The sequence below is a fragment of the Crotalus tigris genome, unplaced genomic scaffold (genome assembly GCF_016545835.1).
Source record: "Crotalus tigris isolate CLP2741 ecotype Arizona unplaced genomic scaffold, ASM1654583v1 scf7180000019259.915256, whole genome shotgun sequence".
NCBI lineage: Eukaryota > Metazoa > Chordata > Lepidosauria > Squamata > Viperidae > Crotalus > Crotalus tigris.
In genome coordinates this window covers 154,163-173,273 of record NW_024097459.1, presented here as the reverse complement: position 1 = coordinate 173,273, position 19,111 = coordinate 154,163, and positions in this window count along the sequence as shown.

Below are 19,111 nucleotides of genomic sequence, written 5' to 3'. Positions count from 1 at the left end.
AGTTTAGCTTTGGGCCTGCTTTCCTCACAAAGCTACTCCTGGGTAAGTTTGGGTGAAGGGAGGCAAACAAGATGTAAGAGTCAGCAAGCATGCAATCAAATACTGTAATGGCATCATGCAGCCTGTAAAACAAGCCCCAAATGACACAATTCTCAGTTTACATTAAATAAGCTGTTTCATAAACTGCCAACACAACCTGGTTTCAAATTGTGGCTGGTTTGTGGAAAATGTGTCAAACTCCTTCCCATCCCCCCCAGAAAATCGCTTTGTGCATAACTCAGGGTAGTGTAAGTAAGTTTAGAGAGATTCAGAGAAAGAAAAAGAGATGTATATGCTCTTTAAGGATAACTTTAAAAGATAGTTAGCAGTGTCAGATGTAAGAGATTGTGTATGTATTTTCTTCCTATTAAGATCATTGTTTTAAAAATTCTTTAAAAGTTATCTAAGCATTAGATTTTTACTGTGAAGTAGATATTTTTGTTGGAGCCAGGAAATGGAGCTGAAATGAGTATACTTGTCTTCTAGTCTCACTGGTTTTGAGTAAAAGGACACTTTGTATTTTTCAAATGGGATAAGTCTTTAACCCAAACTAGGTCTTTGAATTGACTGCACTGACTGCCCAACTCTACTGCAGTTCTGTGCAATTTACTATATATAAAATTTAATGCAGCCCACAAACATAAAATTTAATATTCCCCTTCTTCCCAATACCTCCAACCATAATCTCACAGATCAGACAACCCACAAGGACCTTGCCACCCACTATAACCCAAGGCATGAAAACAAAAATCAGGTCTTAAGGCCTTGTCTCAATAGTATTAGGGCAGGGGGTCTTCAAACTGGGCCCTTTTATGACTTGTGGACTTCAACTCCCAGAGTTCCTCAGACAGCGTGCCTGGCTGAGGAATTCTGGGAGTTGAAGTCCACAAGTCATAAAAGGACCAAGTTTGAAGATTCCTGTATTAGGGTGAGACCATCCCAGAGGGCAAACACTATGACAGAGGTCACAAAAATTGATAATTGCTTGGTCATGGCATCTGGAGCATCCTGGCTGTGAGAGACTGTATAGAAGAGACAGAAATGATGGAAGACAGGAGATCCCTCAAGCAACTAGGACTTACATCAAGAATAACTTTATATGTTATAACCAGAACCTTAAATTTGCACTTGGAAAACAACAGATCACCAGTCTAGTTCACAAAGCAGAAATGTTACATGGGCCTATCATGAGATGCCCATAACAGTGGTACTGCCACATTGTGGAGCAGCCAATCCAAGATATTGTTGTCAGTTCTCTGCCAATTGAAGACAGTAAATACAAACTCCTAAATTAATCTTAACATAAATAGGTTGACTTATCTCCAAAAGCTGGAGAAAAGTAAATGTAGCAAAATCCACCACGTGTGACAAAAAATCATTCTATTTATATCATTAACCCATCTACTGCAGCTTTCAGCCCGCCCACTCCTTATTTTCTGTTTTTGAAACATAATCGAAGTTTCAAAAATAACAAATAACAGCAAATAAAGAAGAAATGTGGGGAAAATGCTGTAAGATAATCAAGAAAATGGTCTTTGCATCTTTCTTTATTGACTTTTCTTTGATGTAAAGAACATTTCTTTCCATCAAGCCACTAGATGGCACTTCATTACTTCATGCTAAGCAAAGAATGGCAGTTGATAAAAATAAAAGGTATGGACTGCAAAATAGTAAGCAGAACTATAGAGCAATCTCCATTTTTAAAATTGTCATTGGTCAATGTCTTTTTTTAAGAAAAACCATAAAATTCAGATGATGGTGCAACATTTTTGTACTAAGTATAGTTATGAGATGATAGAAGGTGTGTGTACCACATAACGATGACAACTTTTGTGAAACTAAAAAGATGGTGCGAACTTGTTAAACTAAAGGTAAGCAGGCATTGGAATAAAAGATGTTCAATTCTCTTTTCACACTCGGAGGGAAGCATCTACATCCTGCTGTGTTTTGCAGGAGATTTTAATCTTATTTTCACAGATCCTTTATTGAGCAAGTACAACTACTGTTAACATTAATGTCTTTCAGAAGCTGTGCAGTCTGAGGTTGCTTTTGTATCCCAAACTTTCTAGTTTCCCAGAGTAGAGCAGCAAAATGGCCAGCATTACTTTTTTTTTTTTTTTTTTTTTTTTTACCTTTGAGTGATTATCAATAGAAGGCAAACTTTCTGGAAGAAACTAATCTTGAAATAAATGGCTGTGCTGGTAACCCAAAGTTTGATTGGAAACCATAACTCATACAGAACTAATTTGTTTATGGGTAAAATAGAAAGTGCTGCTTTTGATTTTGGAAGCTCTCTGCAGTTCATTTGAAAATCTCTGTTTCTATATAACCCCCAAACTCACACATTCTCTTAACTCATGTGAGGAGATTCAGCTGCAGTTGTAATGGGTTTAGTGACTTAGTACTCTACTGTCTTTACAGCTGCCTCGGTTTTTTTTAATATAAATACTTTCTATAAAGTTTAGCAACCTAACTTAACAAAGTAACAGAGTTAGAAGGAACCTTTGAGGTTTTCTAGTCCAATTCCCTACTCAAACAGGAAACCTTCTACCATTTCAGACAAGTGGTTGTCCAACCTCTTCTTAAAAACCTCCAGTGTTGGAGCACCCACAACTTTGATGCTTTTCATTCTCAGATGCAACTGTCACCTGCACAGACAACCTCGTAGTGGTTTTTAAAAACAGAAGTTGTAAATCATATCTTTTAGAGAAGAGTTTTAATTGTTGAGTGTATTTAATTGCTATTTTAAGTTATACAACGTCTTTGCAGACATCCGATTCACAACAGAAACGAGAATAGCAACAAACTGCCATTCCTGGATGTCCTTGAACCAGAACCACCAATGGCTAACTTCTAACATCCATGACAAGAAGGCAACACATACAGATCAAATCCTCAACTTCCACAGTAATCACCCTAAATGCCACAAAGAAAACTGCATCAAAACACTGTTCAAGAGAGCGGAATCCCATTGCAACACTACCGAAGCCAGATCAGCAGAACAAAAACACTTATGCAAAGTCTTCGAGAGAAACGGATACCCACGAAACTTTATCTGGAGATCCATACACACAAACAATACAAACAACCAAAGCAACACAATTACAACAGAAACAGCAGCGATCAGATGAACCACAATTCCCTAGTACAGAATATTTCAGAGATGACGGCACGACTATTATGCCAATATGACCTCGCAGTAGCCCACAAACCAGCCTCAACTCTCAGACGGACCCTGTCCAAACCTAAGGAGCAGACAGAAAAATATCAAAGATCAGGCGTCATATACCAAATCCAGTGCCGCAAGTGTGAACAGAACTAGGTGGGCCAAACAGGAAGAAAGTTAGCTACCAGACTGCATGAGCACTCCTTGGCTATCAAAAGACACAACCCACTATCCCTCATGTCTGTCCACAAGGACTCGGAAGGACACAAGTTCGATCTAACCGGACCACAGTTGTAACCCAAGCAAAATCAAGGAGAAAAAGAGAATTCCTCGAAGCCTGGTTGTCCACCAATAAGTCAATAAACAGACACATCGACATTGACCCAATCTACTAACCATTGAGAACAAAAGAACTACTTCAACCACAATCCCGAACGCAGCATTTAAAATGAACAAACAGGCACTCCACCACACAGCAAAAATCACAATCCCACACAAGAAACCAGACCACATCTCAACAGCAACAGCCATCCATCCAAACAACCTGAAACCAGACCATGACTCAGCGGCAACCAAAGGAACAAACACCATTTGCATCACACAGACAATACTTAAACACCAAAGACTATGGCCCAGCAACAACAACCAGCCAATCAAACAACCCGAAACCAGACCATGACTCAGCAACATCCAGACAAATAACACCAATTTACATCACATAAAAAGATATTTAAAGGCCAATGCTCTGACAGACGAGCACAATTCAAAGCGCACTGAAGATGTCCCCCCCAATGGAGACGAAACATTTGCAGCCAAATCGCCAAGCTCGGAGGTCAAATCAACAGACCAACTACCAACCCGAGCTACTAATATTCAAACACATCTCAAAGTCCTTAGACATTAATCATTGGATTATTAAGGAAATGTTGCATAAATCAATAAGAACCATGCTCAGTTTAATAGCAATGCAACCTTGGCTTGTTTTTGTATGATTCTGACAATTACTTTTTTTAAATTGGAAACTAATAGTTGGTACCATCTATAGTGGTACAAAAAATTCCTTCTCTAGCCAATTGCGAGTTATCAGTCTTTTAAAATTATTAGTTTCTTGCACTATGTTTTAAACTGTTGTATGAAAAACTGATTTTCATCTAATAACTAACATTTTAGGGCCCCAATCCTCTGCAGTCAACTTCAATTGTCTCCTATAGATCCATGTGGGTCTGGCACTTGGCTCACACAAGGTTGCAGAAGCTAACAAGACTGAAGCAGCTCACAATTATTGTGCATCCATACTGTATCTGTGTCTTTGTGTCCCACTCCCTGCCAATTTTGTGCACATAAAACATCAGCAGAAGGATGAAGAAAGAACAATCACAAGAGACTCTGAAACCCACTCACATACTCCTCACTTGTCTCAATCTCCCCTGCTTATTCACACTGAAATTGTATTCCATAGCACTTATGGTAGTACGCACTTTTAAAAGCTATACTATACTGCTTTGAAATCAATATTTCAGGAGCCGTGCTAAATTTTCACATCTCTCATGTTTACACAAAGAGTTCAACTCCTCACAAAGGAATTGTCCACTTAAAATAATGCCAATTCGGGTTCAGTTCTGAAATGCAAAGGATGGGCAAGTATAAATTGGAACCGTTCAATTTCCCTCGAGTTGTGTTTAGAGTTCTTGCAAGTCCCTTCAACTTATGTTGATGGGTCCCAGAAGACATTTAAATACCCTTCCCTAATTCTGCAAAATAATAGATGAATAGCTCAGTTTGTTGTCAAAAAGTCCTGAATTTAAAAAGTGGACACCTGGGTGATTTGGACAATTAGCAAGTCTAGTTCTAGGAAAGTAATAGATGGTGTTTACTTCAAGAGTTGTTATTTTAATTGTAAAAGCAAGTTGTTATTTTAATTGTAAAAGCAAGTTGTTATTTTAATTGTAAAACCTGGCTGAATTTCAGTCTCCATATATGCATACAACTGTTTGCTTCTAGGTTCATATTTTCTCTATGACAAAAGCAGAGAAAGGTAATTTTTTGTATGCTAATTTCCAACTGTAACTAAAAAAAAATGTGCAATTTTAAGCAATGACTGACTGGTGAATAGTCTCTGGAGCTAAAATACAGAAACTTTGAATAGGAAAAGAGGTGTATTTTTTAGAAGCATTAATAGAGCCAGCCGAAATTGGAACATGCTGTGGGATGGATCATTATTAGTTATTTCACATCTCATAGTAGAAAGTATTGTGATAGAATTAAAAACTCCTTAAAAGTCTCCTATTGTCAAAACTAAATTCTGGCCCCTGTTATAAATCACGCATATGCTAGTGACATTTTAGAAAATAGCTGATTATTAAATCATACCAAGCAGACGTACATATATTTTTGTTCTGTTCCATCCTTCAGTACTACATTTTCCACAATTAAAAAGCTCCTGCAGGTTAAAAAAAAAAAGCTAACTTTTCCTGGTCTGCTAATTTTTTTTTAATATCCAGGAGTTTTCAAAAAGAACAACTATCAGAATTTTTGATTCTCCATCTGTAGCTTGATGTTATACAATCCAAATGAATTTGGATGACTCCTTTCAGACCATATGTACTCAAATATATATCCAGCAGCTCTTAACAAGTTCTATAAGTGTCAGATGGCAGAAATTAATTTCATAGAATTTGTGGCTTGCTATGCCTGTAGACACCTACTATACTTCTTCTATCAGTCAGGGGTTGTTTGCATGGATGTAACATTGATATTGTAAATCACAGCTCGGTCTCTACATGAAAGGCATTGAAGGACTTACATTGGATGCTTTCCAGGCTGTTCAAAAAGCTGCAACTTCCGTCTGTTCAGTAGCTCCCTCTGGCCCCTGAGATTTCAGACAAGAGTCTCAAATAAACTCCTGGCAACAGTAGAAGTGTCTGAGCCAGAACAATTCATGATACTGAGAAGAAGGTAGCAAAACTGCAGCAGCTGCAGGAAACTATCTTTCTAAATTCTGTGCTTGAATGTAAAGCATGCATACAAAAAAATGGGGAAAGAGCCAGAAATGTATTGTGTATCATCAATGGCATGTTGTAGATGTTTGCCTTTGCAGCTGTACTGGGATCTTTAAAAAAAAAATCACTTTCCTGAGTTTTGAATTGATCTTGTAAAGAAGGCAAGTCAGCTTCCTGCCAATTCCATCAAGTCAGACGACAGAGAATGGAGAGCCTCTGATAGAAAGCCCAGAAACATTTCTTTCATAGATTGTCCTCCTTTGTTGTTCCTGTGTAGTTTAAACATTTACTTCAAACAAGTGTGTGCAGGTTGTGAATACTATCTGTGATTGAGCAACCACAAAGGGGATGGTCACAAAGGGGACACAAAGTCACAAAGGGGTCTGGATGAAAATGTGACCACCATTTATTTAGCTTTAATTTAATTGAGTTAATATAACAGAAAGATATTTAATATGGCTTCCTCCAATCTGTTACATTATTTATAGCTGGGTTTACACAAAATATAAATGATGCTTGATTTGTTTTTAGCCTAACATGATGTGTAAGCAAGCTCATATTATATCGTTGTTGATGTTGTTGTTATTATTATCATCTGTTCACAACAATGTGAAGTCACAGCTGTCAGTTCATTTGGTGTTGGCCTTCATATACATCAAGTTCCTTCCAAGAACCTAGGATGTTGTAATGGATCAGCACAGTACAAGTGGTAGATGGACATTTTGACAATGTGCAATGGGTTTTCTAAGAACCATCCAAGATTTTTTGGTATAACACCCAGTGTGCTGACCACCAGGGTCAGTTTATGCCATAATCTTTCTTCAATTTTTAGATCTTTGTACATTGTGATCTTCTCCAATTCTTTATCTTCTTTCTACAATTTATTCTTCTATTTCTAGCTAGAATATATTGGATTAGAAAACCTCCAAGGTCCCTCCAGCCTTATGATTCCATGTTCTGTTGCCACATCAATTATCTACATTTTCTCCTTTTCAACTAATTAAATCTGGTGTGTTATGAGCCAAGTCTATATTCATGAAATCCCACAATATTTTAACCTGCTTATTTTCAACCTTTTTTTCAACTATATGTTCCTACTTTTTATTCATTACCAGTACATGACAATTTTACAGATGTTCTAGTGAATCATTTTGGTTATTGTGTTATGCCTTTGTTTATAATCAGTTTAGTATTATTTAATATTGTTTATGCTCATTATTATGTTTTTAAGATAGTTCAGAATAGTGAAAGCAACGGTATTCCCCAGGACTTTAATGTTGGATTTTGAAGAAGCAGGATAGAAAGAGAACTGAAACTTTTGTACTGGACAAGATTCCTGAGAGTATCATGGACAAACAAGAAAACAAACAAGTGGATCATTAAACTAGACAACCTAAATCAATCCAGAAGTCTTACTTAAAGCACAAATGGCCAGGCTCAAATTATCCTACTTTGGACATCTTATACAAAGATCTAGCTCACTCCACAAAGCTTTAATTCTGGGAAAGGTGGAAGGAAAAAGAATGACCAGTAGCAAGGTGGATGGAGTCAGTTAAAGTGGCAAATGGGTGCACTGTTGGAATCAAGTTAGGAACACAGAAAGAAAATCTATGTGGTTGCCAAAGTCCCTCCAGATTGTTGGGAATAAACTAGCCCCCCCCCAAAAAAAACCTCTCACATAATGGAACATGACATATGGGTTCCATTGGGGTCATAATTCTATTGGCCATCCCTGAGATTTGCATTAGACTTTCAAAGGTGTCTGGTTCCCAATAGGTTAATTAAAGCAAATAAAATTGCTAGTCTTGAATACGGCAGTTCTTATTATAATCCCTTATCTTCTAGCCTCAGTATTGCTCAGATTTTTTAAAAAATGAATGCATATGGCTTGATTTGGACCAGGTTTTTTTACCAATTTTGTTTGAGGGTTTCTTAGTGGATTCACTTATCTATAATAAATCATATGCAGATTTGTATTTACTGGGCTGCTCCTCATATCAGTCTGTTGCCCCAGTTTTGTGAGTTCATTTTAGAACATATTCCACAAACCATCCATTTTGGGGTTGTTATTATTATATTATTATTTCTAAGCTGATCAATAACTATATGGTTATTCCTTTCTCATTAAAATATTTATATTCTTTCTTTCAAAAAAAATGTAGGTAGTAATTAAAAAATCAAAGCAAGCCGCAGTGTCACATACGCTCAGGTATTTAAGAAAATGAAATATTTCTTGTATAAAAAGTTTGATTAAAGATATCAACATACAAAATTAAAATGGTAGTTCTTCAAAAATGGCCCTCTTCGTATATATGAGATTTATATATGGTTTCTTAAGCATAACAACCATGTTAGGAAATTTCTATTAAGGGCAGATAGTCCGATCAAGAAGTAGAATGGCTCGGATGACGTTCTGAAGATCTACAGCTGGCTTCACATACTTTGTTTCCCCAAAAATCAGATTTTTGCTCCAAAAGACGCATTAGGGCTTATTTTCTATTAGGTTTTATTTTCAGGGAAATATGGTACTAAATGCGTCCGTCTGGCTATCTTAACTGGGGCTTATTTTTGGTCTGGGGCTTATATTACAAGCATCCTGAAAAATCATGCTAGGGCTTATTTTCCAGTTGGGTCTTATTTTCGGGGAAACATGGTAGTATCACAGGGGCTGTTGTTATGGGGGAAACAAGAATCTGAATTGAGTTTACAAACCATAAGTCCTGTGATCATGAACCATAATATTTCCAAGCAAATACTTTAGTATGGCTTAACATAAGCTGGTTACACAAGGGAAGGTGGAAGTCCCATGCAACACTGAACCGTCAATGATTCAACCCTGTTTTAGACAAATGCAATGTATGGAGGAAAGCCAACAGTTACATCAATAAGGTATTTTGAGGTTTTAACAATAAATGATAAAAGGTCAAACAAGGTCCAAATCATTTAGTCCTTTTCAACAATGGATATCTTTAATGAGCAGATGGAGGAGAGAGAACAACAAATGGGGACAGATAAATACAGCCTGGCAAGACAAATGGATGAACTTCATTGGAAAATGTAATGGAAACTGAGTTAGAAGGTTAATAAGGAAGGCTGTGAATTGATAGCATTTTTGGACCAACCCTTAAATGATTTTCTCTGGGTATGGTACAAGTATGGTTAATACCTAAGAATCTATTTAATAACGGTAGTAGCAAAATCTAGTTGTGTACAAATGAAAATTGAAAGGCCTTGGACAGATAGACACATGATCTTGGACAAAGATTGAGGTTGGAGTATTTAAAAATGGTTTTTGGTTGTTTTTGTTTTTTGTTTTTGCCTTACTATTCTAAAAGCAGCAGTGGACAACTTTTTCATAGCTGGGAGTCACTGTTAACAGTCCAAGGGCTGCAATAGATTGAGAAAGACAAAACATGGCAAACAGGATCAGGAGTTTTGCTGTTTAGAGCAGGGGTCCCCAATCCCTAGGCCATGGCCCACTATCAGGCCTTGAGCCTTTCAGAACTGGGCCATATTCTTAAATACATTCTTAGGTATTAACCATGGCAGGCAAGCACATTCATCACTCATGCAAATGGTGCTTGCTTGCCCACCACACCTGCAGAACCATCCCCCCCCTCTCTCTCTCACCCCCGCCCATTCACAAAGCCGAAAAGATTGGGGAACTCTAGTTTAGAGGACTAAGTTTTGCTGCTTCAAATATTTTCTTTGTTTAAACAATGTTAGGCCTATTTTTGGTTAATGTTTTAGTTTTCCTGTTTCCCTCATTCAAATGTCAAGAAATCATGTTAGCAATTTTTAGTAAGAGTAGTCAGAAAGAAAGCATTATGGCAGAATAGGTAAGGTGCTAGACCAGAAGGAAATTTAGTTCTCTCTTAGGCACAGAAACCAGCTGGGTGACTTTGGGCCAGTCACTCTCTTTCGACTCTAATCAGTGTCAGGATCCTTCAACAAGCCATTTAAAACTTAAACTTTTTGGTGTAGCATGCATTGATAGATGCTGTATTAATCAAGTCGGCACAGAACAAAACACATGGACCCTGTAACCAAGAGGGACAAATGCTGAGAAAAGGAGCAACAACAAAAAGAGTATCAAAGAGACATGGAAGATTCAACGCAGAGGACTCAGGCTCTGGATACAACCATGGGGCTTCAGGTTGCTCCCCCTCAGTTCTAAGTCAATCATCCATTCACAATGATACTTGTTGGGAATCAGGTAGTATTCAAAAAGTGGGGTGTGAATGACAATTTATGACCTAAAAATCTTGGAGTTTAGGTCTGTTCTTTATATTTATTAAAATTCAGCCATGCAGGCTAATTTCTATTTGTGAATTGTAGGCTTGCACATGAGTTTTATTAATCCAATAATCTATTTTTTTAGACTGTCTGTCTAAAGTATTTTTTGGAGTAAAGCCAACATCTTTTTGGCCATGTCTATCATATGATTACAGAAGTGTAAACTGACGGGTCCTATAGCTAAAGCACTTTATATTAACCTACAGGAATGGTTTCATGGATGAACAATGGATTGTTGCTGATTGCACTGCATTAAAGGCATCTCTGCTTAACTTTATGTATTTTTAGGTCCATTGGTCCTTTTCACTACACGTTGACTGGAAAACTAAGACAAGCTAGACAAAGGAACAGAAGTACTCTCCTAAGCTTAATAAATACTGTAAATCTCTTACTGGAGTGTTTGCTGGAGGCTCCTAGTAAGATCTGAAATTTTGTTGTTTCATATCACTTCTCATAAGACCTTCTTTTATGCTACAGTTCCCTGAAAAAATGTGTCCTCCCTCCCCCAGTCTGCTAGAATGTTTAACTAACCTCTACTTTTTAAAATTCTCATTCAGCTCCTGCTGTGTTTCTGAAAAGTGGTGCTCAGATTACATTATTCATAAACAAAGTCCAGAAAGTTAAAACTTACAGCATACAATGTTTGTATCACCTACCCCCATCTCTCTCTCTCTCTCTCTCTCTCTCTCTCTCTCTCTCTCTCTCTCTCTCTCTCTCTCTCTCTCCCCCCCCTCTCTCTAACACACACATACAGAAAGCTCATGTCCAAGTGTGCAACCTATTAAGTCTTTAATTCCAGTTTACCATCTCTCTTCTCCTCTCCTCTCTTCCCACTGTAGTCTAAGATCCAAATTTCTGAACCATCATTTGCCTGTATGGTTTTCATTATTCAGGAGAATAAATGTGGTGGTAGTATTTATATTTGAGGAAAAATGAAACAGAGAGAGGGAGGGAGAGGATGAGAGTGACTGTGGGAATATGACCTGGCCTTATCATGTATAACTGCAGAATGTGCCTGAGCGAATGCGACTCTTGGAGTTAAAAAAAAAAAGTGTTTCTCATCCTTGACATATATTGAAATATACAGTAGTTATGAGCTACTATACTATGAAAGAAATATAAGCTAAGATCCTGAACTTGCAGAAAAGTTCAGAAAAATGTTTGACAGAATGGGTATTTAAAATCAGTGACACTGTGCCTCAAAATCATAACTGGAAGAGTCAAAACAATAGAACTGGAGAAAGACCTAAAAATTGTCTAAACGAACATGCAGTATGTTCTTAAACTCAACAACTGATGGAATTGGCAGGAAGCTGGCTCAACAATTTCACTCCATTTTAAAGTCACCATTTTAGTGGTTTCATACTTACTGGCAATTTCTAGATATTCCCAATAAAGCTAGGTGGACTGGAGAGTTCAAGTCCAAAACATCTGCAAGAGGTTAGGTTTTAGCAAATCATTGAAGTCCTGGAGATCGATGACTACTAGTCTTGAGGGCAGTGTGACTGCCTCTGAAGGCTATCTATGGGGAGGTTACTGGGCATCCTTGTGCAACTGATTGTCAACTGTGAGAACAGACTAATGGACTAGAGAGGTCAAGATGTTTATGTTCTATCATTGAATTTTCCTTCTAATAAATGGTTAAATAAAGACTTTTTTTCATTCGTATTTATTATTATCAGATCCACCAAAGCACAAATGCATGATGAGAATATTACTAACTGCTGTCACAAGGCTTTGAGAGTTTCTCATCTGCCTTATTCTGCATGGACATCCAAGTGATTATTCAGTCCCTTTTCACAAAGTGTATATATATACATATATACACACACACCTGGCTCTTATTAAACCTATGAAATATATTAAGGGTCGAGTCCAGTGTTCTATGCAATGACAAGAAGAGGAATATTCCAGCATTTTCATTATCAGAAAAAAAATATTAAGTTTGAAGGATCCTGGAAAGACTCCTAATATGCTTTCATATCTTTTTATCATACTGCACTATATGTAAACTTATTTTATCCTAGTAGCATAAAAATAAACCTGCTCTGAGCAAGAAAAGGAGAGAGCAGTTCATAGATGTAGTCTCAGACCTCTTTTTGGTGACTTCTGGAAATTCCTTGGGCCAATAATTTTCTCTGAGCCCTAGGAAGCAGGCAATGACAAACTGCTTCTGAAAAACCTTGTCAAAAAAGTATAGGGACTAGTCTAGCATCTCCAAGAATCAGACATGATTGAATAGAACATCCAATAAATTAAAATATATCTAGTATAAACTGTAATATTTGCCTAATGTGATTCTGAGTTGAAGTGTGATCACCCCAACCCCCAGCTTCTTAACTGGAGCAAAATAGAACTGTAATAGATAGAATAGATAAGACTTGGATCATAAATCACAAAACTAAGCAAAAATCACAGTGCTTGAGGATTTATAATAATTTATAATCTCTACATCCATTTATCCATGAAGTGCTATGTCATCATAATAATCTCCATAGTAATCTCAAATCAGCTTTTTGGATGCCTAAGCCTTTTACAAAAAAAAAGAAAACCCACTAGCCATGCGCAAGGAGTATGAAGCTGTAAAAACTTGTTATGATATCATTAGAAATATTCAAATGAAGATGAGGAGGTGCAAAGAGAGGAAGGGGCAGCAACCCTAAATGACTTAAATAAACCTTAAACAAAAGTCCTCAATAGTTTAGTTTATTCTTCTATTCAAAAGTTAGAGAATTTTGATACTGTAATCTTATACAAGGAAACAATTTAGTGACCTAATGAGTTGCTAGGAATAAAATTACATCATAAGGCACTCAGAAAACTGTTGATGAAATAATCTTACATTTCTCTTATATACAGTAGCAGCCCTCAGATGCTTATGCTTGCTTTCCCCAACAAGCATGAACTTTGTTGAGGATTCTAAGAGTTGGTCTATATATTGCCCAAATTGGAAAATATTGGTGAAATGCAGAACTCACAGTTCTCCAGAACTTCCTGAATGAGAAATCTCTGCTTTACCGACTAGTTATAGCTACTGATAGTTACGATTTAGCTCCAATAATGATGATAATGGTTTCCCATTTTCTTCTTTCAGGAAACCTAAGTTGCTGCTTCTGCTGTGTTCCTCTTTGAACAACTTCAGGTTTTAATAGAAAGGCAACTATTTTAATGGCATGGACTTGCAGAATAGCTCTGTCTTTGGAATCCTAATCAGAAGGAAAAGCCCTTATTGCTGAGTCCAATTATTAGAACAACTCTGCTATGTTTAAGAGTTTCAAGGAAGCAAAGCTGAGGTGGCAGACAACCATAAGACTTTGGCTGAACTCCAGGCATTATGTGCCCAATACAGAATGCACTCAGTTACACAGTATCCAACTGGTCCTTTCCAGTACAGCAGCACAAAAGATAACTTCATAAATGAACAGTAGAACAGTTTGTAATCTGAGCACACAGCCTGAACTGGGAGGCTAAGAGCCAGATGCAGTCCTCCTATATCCTAACATTTTTGCCACAGGACCATTGCAAGGAAAATTAAAGCAGCTCTCCTCATTATCAGTAGTCTAAAAGTATGTACAGATGGGCCCCCACTGGCACAGATATCTGCTGGTAGTAGGAGGTAACTGCTGCCTAACACACTGGAGTGCTGGTTTGTGTGAAATGATTTAGAGCAATCTTTCTTAAACTTGGCAACTTTAAGAAGTGTGGATTTCAGTTTCCAGAATTCCTAAGCCATGATCTAGAGGTAACTTCAGATCTGACTGTTGCACTTTATTTTATTGATTCATTGATATCACACACTCACCAGCACATATCAGTTTAGACGTCCTGTGGAATTCAGTGGGACTTATCTCTAGGAAAGTATGTATGGAATATTAGGATAGTCACTTTACTTAGGAATTCTAGGGATTATAATTCCAACAAAATCTGGATGATATAGTGGATTAGAAAATAAAATGTATAGGATAGCAATCCAAAATATTTTAAAAAGCCAAAATGCACCATTTTAACAGCCATGGGGAATCAGAATGCTAGAAGGGCAGGCCTCTGAATAATTCCCCTCCAAAAACTATACAGCATTTTAAAACAAGGTTCTCATTATGTTTTTGGATTCACTTGACTTTAATATAGTTGTTTTCAATTTTGTTTGTTTGTTTCCATTGTAAAGTACTGATAAATATAAATAATCAGCAATGTAACACATTCAGGCAAAGAAGGTTCAAGAAATACTGAAAAGGAAGAATCTATTCACCTCCAAATTGCATTTCTCTGTCTCAATCAATTTACATTCAGGTGTACAAGATACTTTTTTTTAAGCCAACCCTAATCTTTTGGGTTCAACAACACTTTTCTAATTGTGAAAACAGTATTATTGGAACTCAGGATGGCATCCAGGCCCTTGGCAGAAGGAAATTTGTATTGGGAAAAACCACTTTTTCATCAAACTGATATGATTGTTGTTTCAGATTGTTGATTTGTCAGTTGAAATTTTGGGGGGAAGAAAAAATATTTCACTATGGAGAATAAAATATCTACTACCAACAAATGGAATTAAGTAGGATCCATTTTTGTCCATAATACTCTCAAAATTGCTAACCCAAATTGAAGAGAAATACAATTTTCTGTCATAAGACATCAACATTGTTCAGCTGTCAAATCAAATCACATGTTAGAGAAGATGTGTGAATAAGAGAAGGTCCTTTAAATTCAAGGGTGTCCTTATCATCCATAAGGAATGCATGCTCTTAACATTTAACATAAGATCCCATTTCCAATTTACACTGACTGAGCTAGTCATCATTTAAAGAGAGATTTTCCATCAGATTTTGCTACAATGTTTTATTGGGTCTAGGAAAACATGGTAGTGATTAGCAAACAGACATCAGGACACAAACCTTGCAGACTGAATTCTCTACTTTTATGATTTCTTTATCCTAGCCAGTTTTGGGGACTGCAATTAACACCCATCAGATCCCACACTAAATAACCTTTTTAACCTCACAGGGACAGTTAAATTTAGATATCAAGAGAGTTCTTAAGAATTTAATATTCGGGAGGGTGAGAAGGATCTGAAGACAACCTTTGGTATAGTTCCAACTTCTTTTGGGGGGATTTCTAAAAGAGACACAGTCTTTATTCCTTATATGCACCTAAACATGGAAGTGAAGGGGAAACTCTTGAAAATAAAGGTACTAAGAAAGAAGTAGAGTTACATAAATAAACTTCAAAAGAATAATCTTTCAAACTATTTAATTTGAAAACAAAAAACCCTGTGACAGTTAAAATATTTATCTCTTATTTCTAAAAGCTTTACAATTACTAGCCTTTACTGTCAAAATGTAGATACTTTACCTGACCCTGCTTAATGAAGTTTTAAATTTGCAAATGAAATGTACTTTGTCAGTGCATAAACTAGATAATACTTTACACCATAAAGTATTAAACCTGACACCTAAATCTAACTGCAAAGAAACTGTCTGCTTGATAAGAAAATCTAGGATTTTTTTTCATGCTTTCCTTATGTAGAAACCTATCTGTCAGGGGAAGAACCACTCCAAACATCTGGCTGAAAATTCTATTGCCTTGCTATTATGCCAGATATCACCATCCTCTAGACCAGGGGTAGGCAACCTTGGCTCTTTTATGACTTGTGGACTTCAAGTCTCAGAATTCCTGAGTCAGCATGGCTAGTTCAGGAATTCTGGATATTGAAGTCCACAAGTTATAAAAGAACCAAGGTTGCCTACCCCTGCTGTAGACAATGAATATGCTCTCTGAATTTTTGGCATGATGGGAGAGGAGTGGATATGGATTAAGTTGCTTCAAAGTGCCATTAGGGAAGTAAGTTTGGAACTGATGAAAAAACAGAAATTATTTATTTTATATATTTATTTGGAAATCACTCTGACTTACAGAGTGGCTTTATTTTAGTGAGTGATATAAAACAGAAATTATGATGATGTCAGGTTATTAATTACATTATTTTTGTCACTGATATTTGCAGACTTATTTACCAAATCTTACTGAGAGAGCTATTGTAATTAAATGGTGAAGCATATTTATATTTACGATGGTTTTAAAATCATGGCTCCATTTGAAGAAAAGCTTAATAAAAAATGAATGATTGATTTTCTGTATAATGCAGGGACTTAATATTTCTAATATGACTGAATATTTAATATTTTAACATTTCTCATTTTAAATTTCTAATAGAGTACATATAAATAGATACAATTCACATCAACCAAGACTTTTGCGGGCTTCAATCATTTTTAAGAATGTAAAGGGGTCCTGAGACCAAAATGTTTGAGAAATGCTGTTTTACAATATGCTACAGTTAGTTTGCTATCAGTCTGATGCAATGAAAAGGAGTGCATAATGCAGAAGAGGTGTGGTAAAATGGTTGTGTGATAGGATTATATGCCTTATTCTCTCAGACAGCTTCTATGTCCTTGGAGCAAAAACCAGTTTCATATCACATGTATCAAAAGTCTGACCCTGATCTTTTTTGAAACCTTTAAACCCTGTTATAGAACAAATAAAGATAAGCAGAAGGGAACATCCTTTGGGACCTGAGGGAGGAGGCATACAAGACTTGACTTAATCTAGTGTGATTTGCTTAGTCTTTCAAGCAAAAAACATCAAGCTGCTGTATAACTGGAGTCAACAGAGCTCTAAGGAAAACTCACTGTGTTTTGATTCTGGATGACCTATTGAGAATGACAGTGCGGGAATCCCCTGAAAAATAATATTTCCAGTGAATGAATATTTAATATGAGGGCTACTTTTTGTAGAGATAAGCATTATTATGTACACTGTCTCCATTTTGTTTATTCCCGACTTGGACTGGACCCTGATGAAGATTTTTTTTCAACACCGCTTTAAAGTGCTTTGAAGATGTTTTGCAGTCCAAAATCCCTTTTTGAGAATAAATCATTAATTCTGCACAATTCTAATAATAACAGAATGTCTCTAAATACAGATCTTCTTGGAAAAGGTAGAGGCTTTTCTATCCACTTCTACCAGGTGGGAAATGATTCCTTGATAAAATTATTGGTGGAATTTAAAAGGTAAAATGTTGAGAACCACTGATCTAGAATTCATCAAGCTCTTTAACAGTATTTGTTTAAATAGTATAGATTCACATGTAAAAGTGGATATTTAATTTAGAATCAATTTTCTTGGTGGCTTAAGTTGTTGGTTTTTTGAGAGAAGGAACACAGTAGAGACCTATTATGAAGAAGTTATAGTCAATAGAAGGGCAGAGAAGAATGGGAAGAAAAAGACATTCTTTACATTCTGAATATCTTTCATTTAAGACCTGACAATATGGACTCCTTCTCTGAAAAACTTACATACTCTGCCCAGCTGCAAAATTATTACATATTTATGCTCCATTAGATGTGCAAGTGAGAAAAAAGTGGGGTGGATATTGCAATTTTCTGGGATGATACACCTTTGCAGTCAATACATGTAGTCAACTGCTTCCTAAACTGAAAGGATGAATCCTCTAATGGGCATAGATCCATCGACAGAGAGGTGTGCACATTTTTCCTGATTTTATTAACAATGAGCAAACATAGTTATCTGAGTTCATAAAATGCTCATTATAATCCTATTGAGGTGGTTGACAAGGGGATATACATGCTAAAGGAAAAATGCTGGTGCAGAAAGAGTACCTAATTAAATAGCTCAAAGAAAATGCTAATTTAAATTGGAGCACATATCTCAATTTCCCAATTTTACTAAAACATATAGGTACCATGACTAAACTGTAAAAGCCAATATGAGTTGTCCTTCCTTTTCCTCCTAGGATTCAGAGACAATGACTGAATTCACACATTGAACTAAACCATGGTTTGCTTAATCAGCTTACTGAATGAACCACAATTAGTTGAAATCATACACCATGCTAAGCCAAAAATCATGATTTGGAAGGCACGGTGACCAACTTCACACATTCTACTAAAATGAAACCACATTATGATTCAGCTTGATAAGTAAGTCAGGTGAACACTATATAGCAAATATCTTCCAAATTAGTGGATTCAGGGCATATTTTCCATAGTGTGGAAAAATAATGGGACATCATCAAAATACTTCATGAACATACCCATATTCCAGTACTTAAGCAAAAAGAACACAAGATCACAAAGGGGAAAGACAAGTATAAACCAAAGTTGCATAATGCAAATAAGTTTCTCTGCAATTTTCTTCTCCTCGTCTTGTAGTGTTTTAACAAAGATGTAACAGAAAGAAACAGACACCTTTCTCACCTCTGCCATTTTATGAGAATCTTAGTGTAGCCAACCTTTGCTTGTTATGCAACTGTAAAAAGAATACAGTATCTAAAGAAAAAATACTAATTGCTGCTCTATAAATTAATTGGGTAAAAAGTCTTTTGAAATATTTAAATGTTGCAGGTGTTTTTAATCATGTAAGCCAATTCTCTATAAAGAAATAAAAATTATTATGTACACTGAGTCCTAAAAATAAGTTTATCATAGTTAATATAGATCAAGGAAAACCATTTTTAGTTACCAGATGTTTTGGGTTTCAATTTTTCTTAGCAAGTCCAGTAATAAAGGATTGTGGAAATTAGTTTTTAAAAATC